Here is a 13,674-nt window from a genome sequence, read left to right on the forward strand (position 1 = left end):
GTAGGGAAGGCAGGGTAAGTTGAGCCACCATCCCCAGGCCAATAATGAATGAGTCAGACATTGTGGTGGTGTCATGTATTGATGACCCATTACATAACCCTTAACCCGACCACATTTTTTTCAACAAAAAGCAAATTTTAGAGGGAAAATACAAATTTCAGCCAAAAAAGTAAAAAATGGTCTGAAATAGATCAGTGCTTTTTACTCACACTCATCTTTAAATATAATGAAGAAATAAGAACAATATTGTTAGTCCAGGTATGGATTCTCATTCTTGTCATAGTCTTTTATGGATGCATAAGAAATCTGTTGATGTGAAAATATTGTATTAAGTTCGGACCTGGGTAATTTACGCCAGCCAACATGGCGCAAGTTGAGCCATGGTTATTCTTATGGTAATAAACTAACAAACTAACCTTAAAAGCCATTGATATGCAGGCAGAAAGGAGCAAATTCACATGACAGTTCTTTTACTTTTAGAGCATGTTAGTATTTACAGAGAATTAGCAAGTGAAAAGACTTTAAATAAACATTTTGACATGCTAGTTCTTCCCTCATACATTTTGTACATAGTTTTTATGGCTCAACTTACGCCAGAAGGTGGCACAACTTACCCCACAGATAGGGCAAGTTGAGCCATTTGGCATTGTTTTTTTTCAAAGGTCACAATGACTTTCAGTGTGCTGGTAGAAAGTTATATATTGGTGAAAAATATTTAAATTTAAAAGAATCAAATTTAAAGGCAATGTACTTATTTCTTTAATATTATTATGCCTATTAATTCTAACATGCAAAATGCAGAAAGTGTCACAATTTACCCTGCCTCCCCTATCTGTTGTTATGGTCAGAATATTGTTCGTAAGTCGAAAAACATAGAAATACATTTAAAAATTACAGAATAAAATACATATAAAATATATGATGTGGAAGAGGTTCATCGTGGTTCAACTGGTTATTTCTTCTACTCAAAATAATTGTAATATTTATTGAATATTTTCAAGTACATTTGATCAGAATCCTATAAAGAGTCTGTGAATAAAAATTTTGCATTAGGGGCCTTGATTTTTGTTGATAAGAGCAAAATTTATATTTTACTCATAAATTTAATAGCATAATTAGCAATGAGATTTTTGGAAGAATTTGATTTTACCATTTTGTAGATTATGCCATGGGTAATGCATGCAGGCATGCGGATATTCGTCGTGATTGATGGCCGAGATCATAAGGGGAGCTGAATGAGCCCCCCCCCCCTCGTCTTTTTATGGTTAAGTCATTTCATTCAAATGAAGTACAGTACTTTATAAATGTAATCATTAGTGTGTGTTTTGTTTATTTAAATGTTTCAGATACATAAGAACTTGTAATATGCAAGCAAAATGAACTTGTGTTTTGTGATGAGGACTAATAAAATTATTGAAATTAATTCTACATGTATATGATGTATTTGATTTGGAAAGGAAAAGGAATGTTGAGTATGATGATGGTGATGATGATGATGAATGATAATAACTGGCTGATCTACTTGGGGAGGGGGATTAGGGGGTTTAACTCCCCCTCTCTTTTAGAAAAAAAAATGTGCATTAAAAAGCATTATGTCCAGACCCATATATTCCTATAGCATGAACTACCTGTCATTGTTTCTATTGCAGTATTTCTATTGCAGTATTTCTATTGCATTAGTAAATGCCAGGAAAACGTGACAAAAGGGGTTTCGAAAAAAACATTGGCGCAGCTTCGATTCTTCTGATTGTGCCCTCCCCCCTTAAAAAAGAAAATAGATGTGCCCCTGGATAAAAGGTGTTAGATGATGATGGCCCTATAAGTGTAAGTTTACGATAGATGGAAATGATGAGGATAATAAGATCATTATAGTGATGATGCTAAATTGATAAAGAAGATAAGTAATATTTTTTATGACAGTGATAATAGAGATGGTAATGGTGAGGATGAGTGGGATGAAGATCATTATACAGAGAGTGATCAGGTGGATAAGTATGAGGAGAGGCAATGGCGTGACCAGACATATTGAATGCCCATGTAGCGGTTCTAGAGAGACTCTTTGGGAACTTGAGAGCCCCCGTCCTGTTGCCCCCCCCCCCCAGGAAATAACAAAATGCATAGTATAAAAATAAAAGCTAATGATAATTTTTTAATATATATTTTTAATGCAATATCCCATGGATATCATTCGACTAGTTTGTGTATGAAAAGAAGCTTAAACACGGAATGTAACGTGATATAGCTTGGCTGCAAAAGGGGTAAGGTCCACTTTGGACTATTCCGAGAAAAATCGTGTTTTTATTCTCACTGCAATATTCATGTAAAAATAAAATTGGGTATAAAAGAAATCTGTCTTTAATTTTTCTCTTTATTCTTTCAAAAATTAAAATCATGGACCTATGAATCCAATCTCTTTTGAATGAAAAAGTGATTGGTCTTTGCCCCTTTTATTCACGTTTTAAAGTGAATTTCGAATTTTCTTCGGTATCAGACCGACTAAAAATCGGGTTATGAGACAAAAAAACAAAATTTATGAAAAAATAAACCTAACCCCTTTTGACAAATAAGCTTTTCAGAAGAGTGTGGTTTCGTAAGGGGTAAGGTCCACTCCAAGAAAATCATTGATCCCATATTGCAATATTCTTATGTGAAACTAAATTTCCATGATGCCCTACCATGTGAACATAAAATTGGGTATAAAAGAAATCTACCTGTCTTCATATTTTTTGTTTTAAATGTTCTTTTCCAAAAAAATATCTGAGGACCTAACCCCTTTTGCAAGTGAGCTCTTCATACATATGTATATATATATATATATATATATATATATATATATATATATATATATATATATATATACACACACACAGGGCCTATATATCCATATAACTTCAAATGCTTAATTGCCCCTATTGGCGTCTTTGTATTGTAACCATCCTTCGAATGGGGAAGGGGCGGGGGTGGTTAAGTCTAAAAAGAAAGGCATGAGGAATTTGAGGTTTTAATGTCAGATTAGGCATAAATTTGACCGAGAAGATAGCGAGATCAAGTGGTTATCAGTCCGAAATTTAATCCAATTAATGGACCAGAAAACACAAAAATGAATCAGATTACAATATATATGAAATTAATTTTCTGTCACCGTTGCAGTATACGTCCCAACCCCCTCCACACTTCAATAGGCCCTTGAATAAATCTCAAGTGTTTCAATATTTTACCCAGGACATTTCCTTGTATGATAAGCTAAGGTATAATTAAAGGTCAAGTCCACCCCAGAAAAATGTTGACTTGAATCAATAGAGAAAAAATCAAACAAGCCTCACACTGAAAATTTCATCAAAATCGGATGTGAAATAAGAAAGTTATGACATCTTAAAGTTTCGTTTATTTTTCCCAAAACAGTTCCATGCATAATTCAGTGATATGCAAATGAGAAAGCCGATGATGCCCTCACTATTTCTTTTTGCTTATTGTTTGAATCATACAATATTTCCATTATTACAGATTTGACAATAATGACCAACTTGTCTGAACCAATATGTGAACACCATAATAATTCAACATGTTCGGTGAGGAATAAACTTTTTATACTGCAGGGCACCTTTGGAAAGCAGTTTTGCATAACTGAACAGGCCTACCCTGCAGTATGAAATAAATAACACCAATAAATAAATATTAATAAATAAAAGAGGAGAAAATTATATTAAATCATAATCATGTAAAAGAAATTGTGAGTGAGTGAGTGACGTCCCCTCATTAGCATACCGTCCAGTGTGTGCATATAACTGTTTTATGTAATAAAGCGAAACTTAAAAATGTCCTAGCTTCTTTGTTTATGAAAATTTGATGAAATTTTCAGTGTTTTGCTTGCTGCATTTTTCTCTTTTTATTTATATCAATATTTTATTGGGGTGGACTTGTCCTTTAATAGTAATTTTAAAAAAAGAAAGAAAATGATTACAACAGGCCCTTTTTAATGCATATAAAATGTGAAACCTGGAGAATCATCAGTCATATTCAGTTGAATACATTCTTGAGAATGTATTTACTCATTAAGTACAAGAAACATCCGATCATTTTGCTGAAACTTTTTGGATCCTTCATAATTACATCTTTTCATTTCACCTTGAACTAATCGATTATAAAATGAACTCGTCACTTTGTTTCAAGCGATATAAATCATGTGTAATAATTGGTATAAAAAATTAAAACTGTAAAAAAAACTGCTCACGGAGGGGGGGGGGGTTGAGGGTGTGAAAGCAGGCGAGACCTTTGCTACCTAATACACCTACGTCATAGGTGGTTCGCGCTATTAGTGTAGGCTTTATACATGTACCTGGGGTGGACGAAAATGCCCTTCCCAATAGAATTACTCTTCTTGACAAAATTAAGCTCCTCCTGTTGATTTATTATTATTATTTGCTATGGGAGACAGAAATAGAGGGAGTGGGCTCAAATCATGATCAATATCACTGCCATATCATGCTGGGTCTAACCCTCTCATGCATGCCGCAAAAGTTGTGGGTTTCTTTTCAATAAAAGAAAACGAAAGTGGCTATGACTTTGAAAGTATGATTAAGAAAAAAATACTTGCGTTTAATAATGTACGGAAAGGGTAAACTGCTGAAAATGGCGGTTTTGTATATAATATTAAAATGATTGTAACCCAAATCAGTTGTTGCGATTTGTACTTTTACGTCGCGGTCAGAATGAAGGAAAGCACCCCCGTGTCTAGGTTTCTGTATCAATTTTACAGGGGAACACGTCCAACCCATCCATCGGGGATACCCGAAATTTATTTATCTTTTAAGGCCTACATTAGATCGGGGTATTATTTAAGATAATTAAAATAAAATATTTTACTTCTTAGTTCCATAAAAACACATATTATTTAGGCGTATGATAAAATACATTGACCATGATTTCTAAAGCATTGCACCCTTAAACTCATTGGCGTAATAAGCAAGAAATAAGATGGTCACAACATCATGAACAAGGCCTCCGTCAGAAAATTTCTTTAAAATCCTCAGAAATTGAAGCGAGCGATCAAAATTTTGGCCCTTTTTGAATAAAAATATAGGCCTAATGTTTGTACGTTGTTGATATAATAAAGAAAACACAACAACTAATCTTATCCTTATTTCCCTTCCCTTTTTCGTTCTTTTTTCTCCTTGCTTTTCTTGTTTCTCCGGCTTGGGCATGACTCCAAGCCCCCCCCCCCCCCCGCCATCTGTGCGCCAGAGCCAGAACAAAAATATAGCAGGTATGCAACAAAGACTAGAAGACCGCTCTTTAAAGTAAATTGTCGCCATCTAGTGACTAGAAAAACAATAAAACAAGTAAGTAGAAGGTCGAACTAAATTTCAGTATAGTCTTATTTTTCAGTAGCATTTGCCGAGAAATGTACACAATGCAACTTGTGCTCAAGACCCTTTTCTCGAAATCGCTTAAAAATCATGTACAATCGTTTTAATTATAATGTCTTACCATTAACTTATCAAATAGAGGTTTAAATGGGTCGGGTTAAGTGTCTCTGATTAAAGGCAACGATTTCGTAATTTTGGTCCACGGGGACGGGGTAATCAACCCTCTCTGGGGCCATATATAGGCTTAGGTACAACATTTTACTTACGAGGGGGAGAGGACGCATCACCCCACCCCTGGATCAATCACTGCTGATGCATTTCAATCATCGTCAACTCGCACATGCCCCCTCAAAAAATACAATTTGGATTTTTTTACGTCAGCCTCCATTATCTTCTTAAAAGGTGAGGGGTCTGTTTTGTTTCATTCTATATGAACTCTAGAATCAAATTAGTGAAAAAATTGCCACCCCCTATCAAAAGCGATACCGTGATAAAACCCCCCTTGTAAAGATTTCAATACTCACTAAGATCCCGGACTAAGATACATCGAATAAATAGCGCAACAAAGGAAATTGAACCCTTTTCAATAAAAGAAAACGAACGTGGCGATGACTTTGAAAGAATGATTAAGAAAAACAAATCGTTTAACAATGTACGGAAAAGGAAAAATTTGCTGAAAATTGCGGTTTTGTTTATGATACTATTAAATGAATGTAACCCAAATCAGTTGTTGATTTATACTTTTTACGTCGCGGTCAGAAGGAAGGAAAGTATCCCCGTGTCTAGGTTTCTGTATTTATTTTCCAGGGGAGCATGTCCAACCCATCCATCGGGGATTCCCGAAATTTATTCATTTTTAGGCCTACATTACATCGGGGTATTATTTGAAATACTGAAAATGAAATATTTTATTTTATTTCATAAAAACACAATATTATTTAGGCGTATGAATACATTGACTATGATTTCTTAAGTATTGCACCCTTAAACTCATTGGCGTAATAAGCACAATAAATAAAATGGTCACAACATCATGAACAAGGCCTCCGTCAGAAAATTTCTTTAAAATCCTCAGAAATTGAAGCGAGCGATCAAAATTTTGGCCCTTTTTGAATAAAAATATAGGCCTAATGTTTGTACGTTGTTGATATAATAAAGAAAACACAACAACTAATCTTATCCTTATTTCCCTTCCCTTTTCTTTCTTTTTTCTCCTTGCTTTTCTTGTTTCTCCGGCTTGGGCATGACTCCAAGCCCCCCCTCCCCTCCGCCATCTGTGCGCCAGAGCCAGAACAAAATATAGCAGGTATGCAACAAAGACTAGAAGACCGCTCTTTAAAGTAAATTGTCGCCATCTAGTGACTAGAAAAACAATAAAACAAGTAAGTAGAAGGTCGAACTAAATTTCAGTATAGTCTTATTTTTCAGTAGCATTTGCCGAGAAATGTACACAATAATGCAACTTGTGCTCAAGACCCTTTTCTCGAAATCGCTTAAAAATCATGTACAATCGTTTTAATTATAATGTCTTACCATTAACTTATCAAATAGAGGTTTAAATGGGTCGGGTTAAGTGTCTCTGATTAAAGGCAACGATTTCGTAATTTTGGTCCACGGGGACGGGGTAATCAACCCTCTCTGGGGCCATATATAGGCTCAGGTACAACATTTTACTTACGAGGGGGAGAGGACGCATCACCCCACCCCCTGGATCAATCACTGCTGATGCATTTCAATCATCGTCAACTCGCACATGCCCCCTCAAAAAATACAATTTGGATTTTTTTACGTCAGCCTCCATTATCTTCATAAAAGGTGAGGGGTCCATTTTGTTTCTTTCTATATGAACTCTAGAATCAAATTAGTGAAAAAATTACCACCCCCTATCAAAAGCGATACCGTGATAAAAACCCCTTGTATAAAGATCTCAATACTCACTAAGATCCCGGACTACTCATCGAATAGGGTTAAATAGCGCAAAAATAAGAAAATGAAAAAATCTAGACAGTCCATATGCCTACTAGATCTGAAACATTAAAAGCCTGTGAGGGGGAGCTATAATTGAACACAAGGACAATTAAGCCCCCGATTTATTTTTTCCTATTTTTAGTATATTTGGATCATATCCCCTTAGATTTCTAAAATGTAGTTAATGTTTTTTTTTCTACCTTAAAATCAATCTCCGAGACTAAGATCTAGGCCTATATGGTATATGCATAGAAAACAAGGGAAAATCCAAATCATGGTTACATGTAGCTCGCTTTGTTCATTCGCAAGGGCTCATGATCCGGGCACTGCACTGCATGCATGCCGGGCATGCGGCGCGCGCAGATCATCTCACGTCGCTCGCGCTCGATCAACGCAATATATAATAACGTAGGCTACACTATACGTCATTCTGGCCTCGCTCATGTGCTGAATTTATGGCATCATAAAGGTAGGCTGTCCCTTTTCACATTCTCCCACCCTTTTTATACATTTCTACCATATACATGTGGTCAATTTATGCCAAAATGATCAGACTGCAGCTGCAAGTGAATCTCGTGAATCAATGTGGACTGTGGGAATAGCCCCAATCACAATCATGACAATGTGTACAGTGTAGTCCCATTCGAGCTAAATTTTGTTAGTTATTACTATTGGTACCGGTATCTAGTACTACTAACGAATATTAATCATGATTGATTATCAGATTATATCCACTCATACGAATTACGTGGTTAGTATATGCTATACCCACCTCGAAGCCCCACCTCGCACTACAAACGTGTTTATGGTAGTATGGTCTATGGATTTTTAATTTGTCGGTTAACATGACTAGGCCTAATTTAATGACAAATGTTCTGAATCTGAATATCACTTAGGCTTAGCAGAATAGTTGGGTCAAAGTTTCACTTCTTTTCCATGCTTCTATCACTAGTATCAGTCTCAAAATTGGACATTTAGAGCCAACATGAAGTTCCTCACACGTAAATGATTCGCCGCCGATTTCAAAACATGGCATTCGCGAGGGTCTGAGCTTGGACCCTCGCATGCATGCGATGTTTTGAAATTGGCGGCAAATTATGTGTGAGGAACTTCATTTTGGCTCAAGTCTAAACCACCAATTTTGAGACTGATAGAAGCATGGAAAAGAAGTTAAACTTTTGTGTAAAGTAAGAATATTAGTTTTAATTGTTTTTAAAGATCGTGTCATCGTGATGTTGCATGAATTTTATATTTTCCCCCCCATAAAATCCCACCTTTGTCACTCAGAATATCAGATCTTCACGGTCTCCAAATTCGGGTAGGCCTAGGTGGAGCGTAGACCGTAGTGTAGCAGTAGTAAATCTCTTCCACCTTCACTGTCTTCCCTCTCTGTTTCTCTCTAATTTGTGTGTATGCATATGTATGTGTGTTTTTATTGTTACATATGTATTTTTAATGTATAATTTGTATTATGTTATGATGTATAATCTGTATTATAATGTTTATGTACATGCAATTGTTTGTGTTGGGACCCTGCTTACAAGCACTGTGCTTATTAAGGGTATCCCTTCATTTTTAAACAATATGTATCTGTATTTTATGTCATATTTGTACGTACACTTATTTTTAAAGATGGTAAATAAATTGAAATTGAATTGAAAAAATTGAATTGAATCAACATCGAAATCCTAACCTAGGTTAAGTTTTTGAAATGTCATGAATCTCAAAGTATATGGATCCAGTACATGAAACTAGTAGTCGATTATCAATGATTGGTTTCTGGTTACGTGATTAAAGTCAAAGGTCATTTAACCCTAAAAGGCTGGGGGGGAATCCCCCTCCCCTCAACACTTTTTGTGATTAATCCGCCGTGCGAAATTTTTTTACCACGTCGCTCGCTGATTGAAAGTCTTGCACAACTTTTGAGACCAAATTTGTGATGCCCGGGTACGTGATTACGAAATTACGCAACATTATGTAAGTGCATGTCAGACTCAAACTCGGGCTCAAAAACGTGAATTCATGTACAAATCCAATGCAAATTTTGTATTTAGCCAAAATTCATAAATGTATCATTACTTCTACTTTTACTGATTAAAATTAAATCATTTTGTCTTGTTTGTGATCAGAATAAAGTCTGCAACAATTTCCATAAATAAACAATAGGTAAAAAAACAGGGAAATGCATAAGAAATTAACAAAACTATAAAATACATGTACATAATAAATTTGCAATACCAATTTTTTTCTGATGTACATTTTATCAGAATCCTACAAAGAGTTTGTGAATAAAAATTTACAATTTTGGGGCCATAATAAGTAATTATTAGAGCAAATCTTTTATTTCATGCATAAATTAGTATAATTAATTCATTTAAAAAAAATCTAAATCTTTCAGAAAAATTATTTATACAGCCTTGTAGATTTTATCGCACACTACCACTGCAAATTTTCACGGCCGAGATCTCAGAGGGCGGAATCCGCCCCACCCCTCGGCTGTGAGATGGACAAATAACCCAGCTCTTTTAGGGTTAAGAATAATGAACATGGAACATGTTAGGGTATTTGTTGAATGCCATCACTACTTCAAAATATACAAGGGTAATCAAGTGTGACATCGTCTGGCACGAGTCGTACGTCACATGATCAAATTCAAAGGTCATTTAGGATCAATGAACCTAGTACTGTATCTAATGAATGGTGTATTTTTAGGAGTACGCAATTGTTTTCAATGTCAGCACAGCTGCTACATTGAATCGTGTGATGTAGCCAGATACATTCCACTTGTAATTTATTTGTTGTTCTCTTTTTTACCCAGGTATGAAGTATTTGATGCCCATTGCAAGTGCCAGCTGGGATTCACATTCCACCATCGGTAATTGGCTTTCTCACTGCCACATCATCCAACTGGCAATAGTTTTGAAAATGCCATCATGCAGTCCCAAACAGAACTCCCTTCAATTTTGCTCTGCTAACTCTGCAATCTACATGTAGGAGAGTTGTGTGAATTTGTTGCTTTGAGTCCTCATTACAAATTGAAAGTTGTGTGAAACAGTGTGAAGGAAGCCAAACTTGTTGATTTTAAGTATCAACATGGTCTTTGCCTGCAGACTACCTTATTTCATTGTGCTAAACATTGGAATGCCCGCTGTCTTGTTGTCCATGGCCATCTCGAGAGATCGTCAGTGATGCCATCCACCTGTACACTTTGATAATGCAAGAAACTTCAGCAGTAAAGGAGGCAATATATTTTTTAAAAAGAAGACCATTTCATGTCGAAAGTACAGAGTCAGGTTTATGCGTTTGCTGTTGAACAGTCGCCCTTAGTTCAGACGCCATTATGAAGAAGAATATCGCCCAACTAGAGTCGCTCTATCTTGGGTATTGTCAATTCTCTTAAGGCCGCTAATCTCGACTCGGCCACTGCTTGACAAGGAATAGAGCCAAGTGGTGGGGCCTCGTCAAAAGGCTTAGACTGTCCATGATTCTCTTACTTTTATATTGATGACGTAATGTCTTCTCGATAAAGATTTTGCTTAGTATGACGTGTAAGAGAGACTGTTTTTTTTTGGGGGGGGATGGGTGCAGGATTAGGTTTGATTATTTTGTAATTTTCGTTTAAACATTTTTTAACTGTATATTAAGTATGGATTTTCATTTTTTTTATTTATATGTGTGTTGGTGTGTGTGTGTTATACAGTGCCTATCAATACAAAGTTTACACTTCAAAAAAGTCCTGGGGATTGACAACATGTGGATATTTTTTCACATATATTCTTGGGTTTGTGTTTCATCTATCAGATGACAGCAACAATTTTGACATAATTTAACACTTGAGTGAGCACTGTCCATTTTTGTAAAGCTTGCAGATATTGGTTTACGCAAAAAATGATAATTTTTGTGCTGTGTCATGGAAAAAAGCCAAAAACAATCTGAGCGTGCGGTTCATTTCTCATAAAATTATTTTTGCATTTTTAGCCAATCGAAATAAAACAGATACCAAGTACATTGAAACATTTTTTAACAACTTTGCCACCAAAATCAATATTTTGACCCTTGGTAAGCACATCAACTAGCTTTTTTGTGCCAGCTGGATCTGGGGGCATGAGTGAATGTAAACAAAACTTTACTTCAGACATTTCCAGTATTTTTTTTCACTAAGTTTTTGTCATTTAGAGTGGGCTTACATTTCATATTTCATTTAATACTCGTTTCTTCACACTGTTCCCCAAGTTGATAAAGAGTAACAGAAGGAAAATATAGCATGTGAATCACAGCTCTGCGTAAATATCATCACGATGGCCTCGGTGTGTGGGGATGGGGGGGGGGGGGGTCGCAGTGGCGCTCTACATGTATGAAGTGTTTTGGGCAAGGAGGCAGGTTAAAAAGGTAAAAGGTATCTTCAAATAAATCTTTCTAGCAAAAGTTCATGTGTTTTCATGATTGTCGTCCACTTTTATTCATATACATGTAACTATTTCCAAGTTCTGCGCAAATAATTTTTCACAAACTTTTCAAAAGTAACTGTTGCTCACTCAAGTGGAAACATTTTTCAACAGTTATATCGCGATTTGCTGAAAGAGATCTGTACCAATGTTTAAATGCAGAAAAGGCTTCAGGATATTACATAATATAATTTTAGAGGATTTTTTTTACTGTTTTTGTGATACGCACTGTAGAGTTAGTTCATTTGACTTTTTTTTCTCATTTTTTGCATAATTTTATAGTTTTGAATCAGCATCCATTAGTATCCATGTACAATCAGGTTATTGTTTGGCTTTTATTCTTATTCTACATTTTTTTTACTACCGGTACAAGTAATAGTGCCTGTGTATTGGTACCACAGAAAACCTTAATTTGTGAGAGGTACATGTTCATAACACATGTTTTGCATAATGTGATCAAAAGAATGATTTAACTTGGTTGATCATACAAGTATTTACAGTACATGTATACCTGATCAGTTGTTTTTCAACATTTGAATACATATTGTCCTTGAAATCAAGTAATCATTTAGGCCAGTTCATTTTATTGATGGTTTTATACATATACACTGTATGTAGATCTCCACATATTACTTGTTGAATTGGGAAGAGGATGGATTTTTATTTGAGTGGTTTTGACATTAATTTGAATTAAAATGATGACAAAACAACCTTTTTTACAAAATGTATTTGATGTTCTCTTCCAAATACATTAGAATATGTTAAAAATGATTCTTCGTCAAAAATAATGTTTCATAGAAATTAATGCAAAAAAAATTGGAATAGATTATGCAGAAGCCAAGAATTACAATTTTGACAAAAAAGAGTGGGGGTCAACCGTCAACTACCTTTTTGTCCCAAATCATTTTTTGGGTTGCACCCCCTCAATGTTTGACCAATATTTCTGAAAATGATGTCAAAATGCTCAGGAGCACAAGCTGCATCTATGGAGTTGGTCCTGTCTGTGATCTAAAACATCACCATTCTATAGCCCACCACTAGTATTATATAACACATTTTTTCCATAACCTTGTTAATTTGTATTTTTTGTTATGTTTAGCCTGATGAATCCTGAAAAAAATACTGAAAATAATAGTGGTGAAGGGGTAACAATATTCCTTTTGTAGCAAATTCAAACACCCATCAGTTAGCACTGACATACAGTGATACTTTAAAATTTGATTACCAGTACGGTTTTCAATTGAAACAATTTAGAATTAATTTATGAAATAATCATTTTAAATATATTGTAATAATGAGTTAATTATTAGCCTTCCATCATTCAGTTTAAATTATTACTCATGTTTAAATTTTTTTACAATCTTTCAGTCTATCTCTATTATACATGTACATTTATGATTGTGAACCTGTATATCTTTGTTATGAACCTTTTGTAAACATAGATTTCAGCCATTTTTTAAATATATAAACTATGAATCTGCACTTACATAAGCTTTTGGAAGATTTGTCTTTTAATAGTAACAATGTATAGCTTTTAACTTTATGGTCTTTATGCCCTTTATGCTTGCTATCTGTTCATACATGCGGCATGCTTGGAGTGGATAAGCTGGCAGATACAAAATGGGGTCAAGGGGATAGATACTGCGGGCTGAAAATATTTACATGTATGTAAATTGAAAGAGCAAAATGCTAAAAATTTTACCAAAATCTGAAAACAAAGAAGGAAGTTATAAAAAAATTAGCAGTATTTAAAGGACAAGTCCAACCCAATAAAAAGCTGATTTGAATAGAAAGAGAAAAATCAAACAAGCATAATAACACTGAAAATTTCATTAAAATCGGATGTAAAATAAGAAAGTTATAACATTTTTAAGTTTCGCCAAATTTTTCAAAAC

At 34.9% G+C, this 13,674-nt stretch overlaps 1 long non-coding RNA gene across 1 annotated transcript; it reads left to right on the forward strand.

The window, feature by feature from the left end:
- Nucleotides 1-7,563: 7,563 nt before the first annotated feature.
- LOC121414198 lies at nucleotides 7,564-13,265 on the forward strand. The gene is made up of 2 exons (XR_005969820.1): nucleotides 7,564-7,803; nucleotides 10,153-13,265. It is a non-coding gene; the product is annotated as an uncharacterized LOC121414198 (long non-coding RNA).
- The last annotated feature ends 409 nt before the right edge of the window (nucleotides 13,266-13,674 follow it).

This window comes from Lytechinus variegatus, chromosome 4 (assembly GCF_018143015.1).
Source record: "Lytechinus variegatus isolate NC3 chromosome 4, Lvar_3.0, whole genome shotgun sequence".
Lineage (NCBI taxonomy): Eukaryota > Metazoa > Echinodermata > Echinoidea > Temnopleuroida > Toxopneustidae > Lytechinus > Lytechinus variegatus.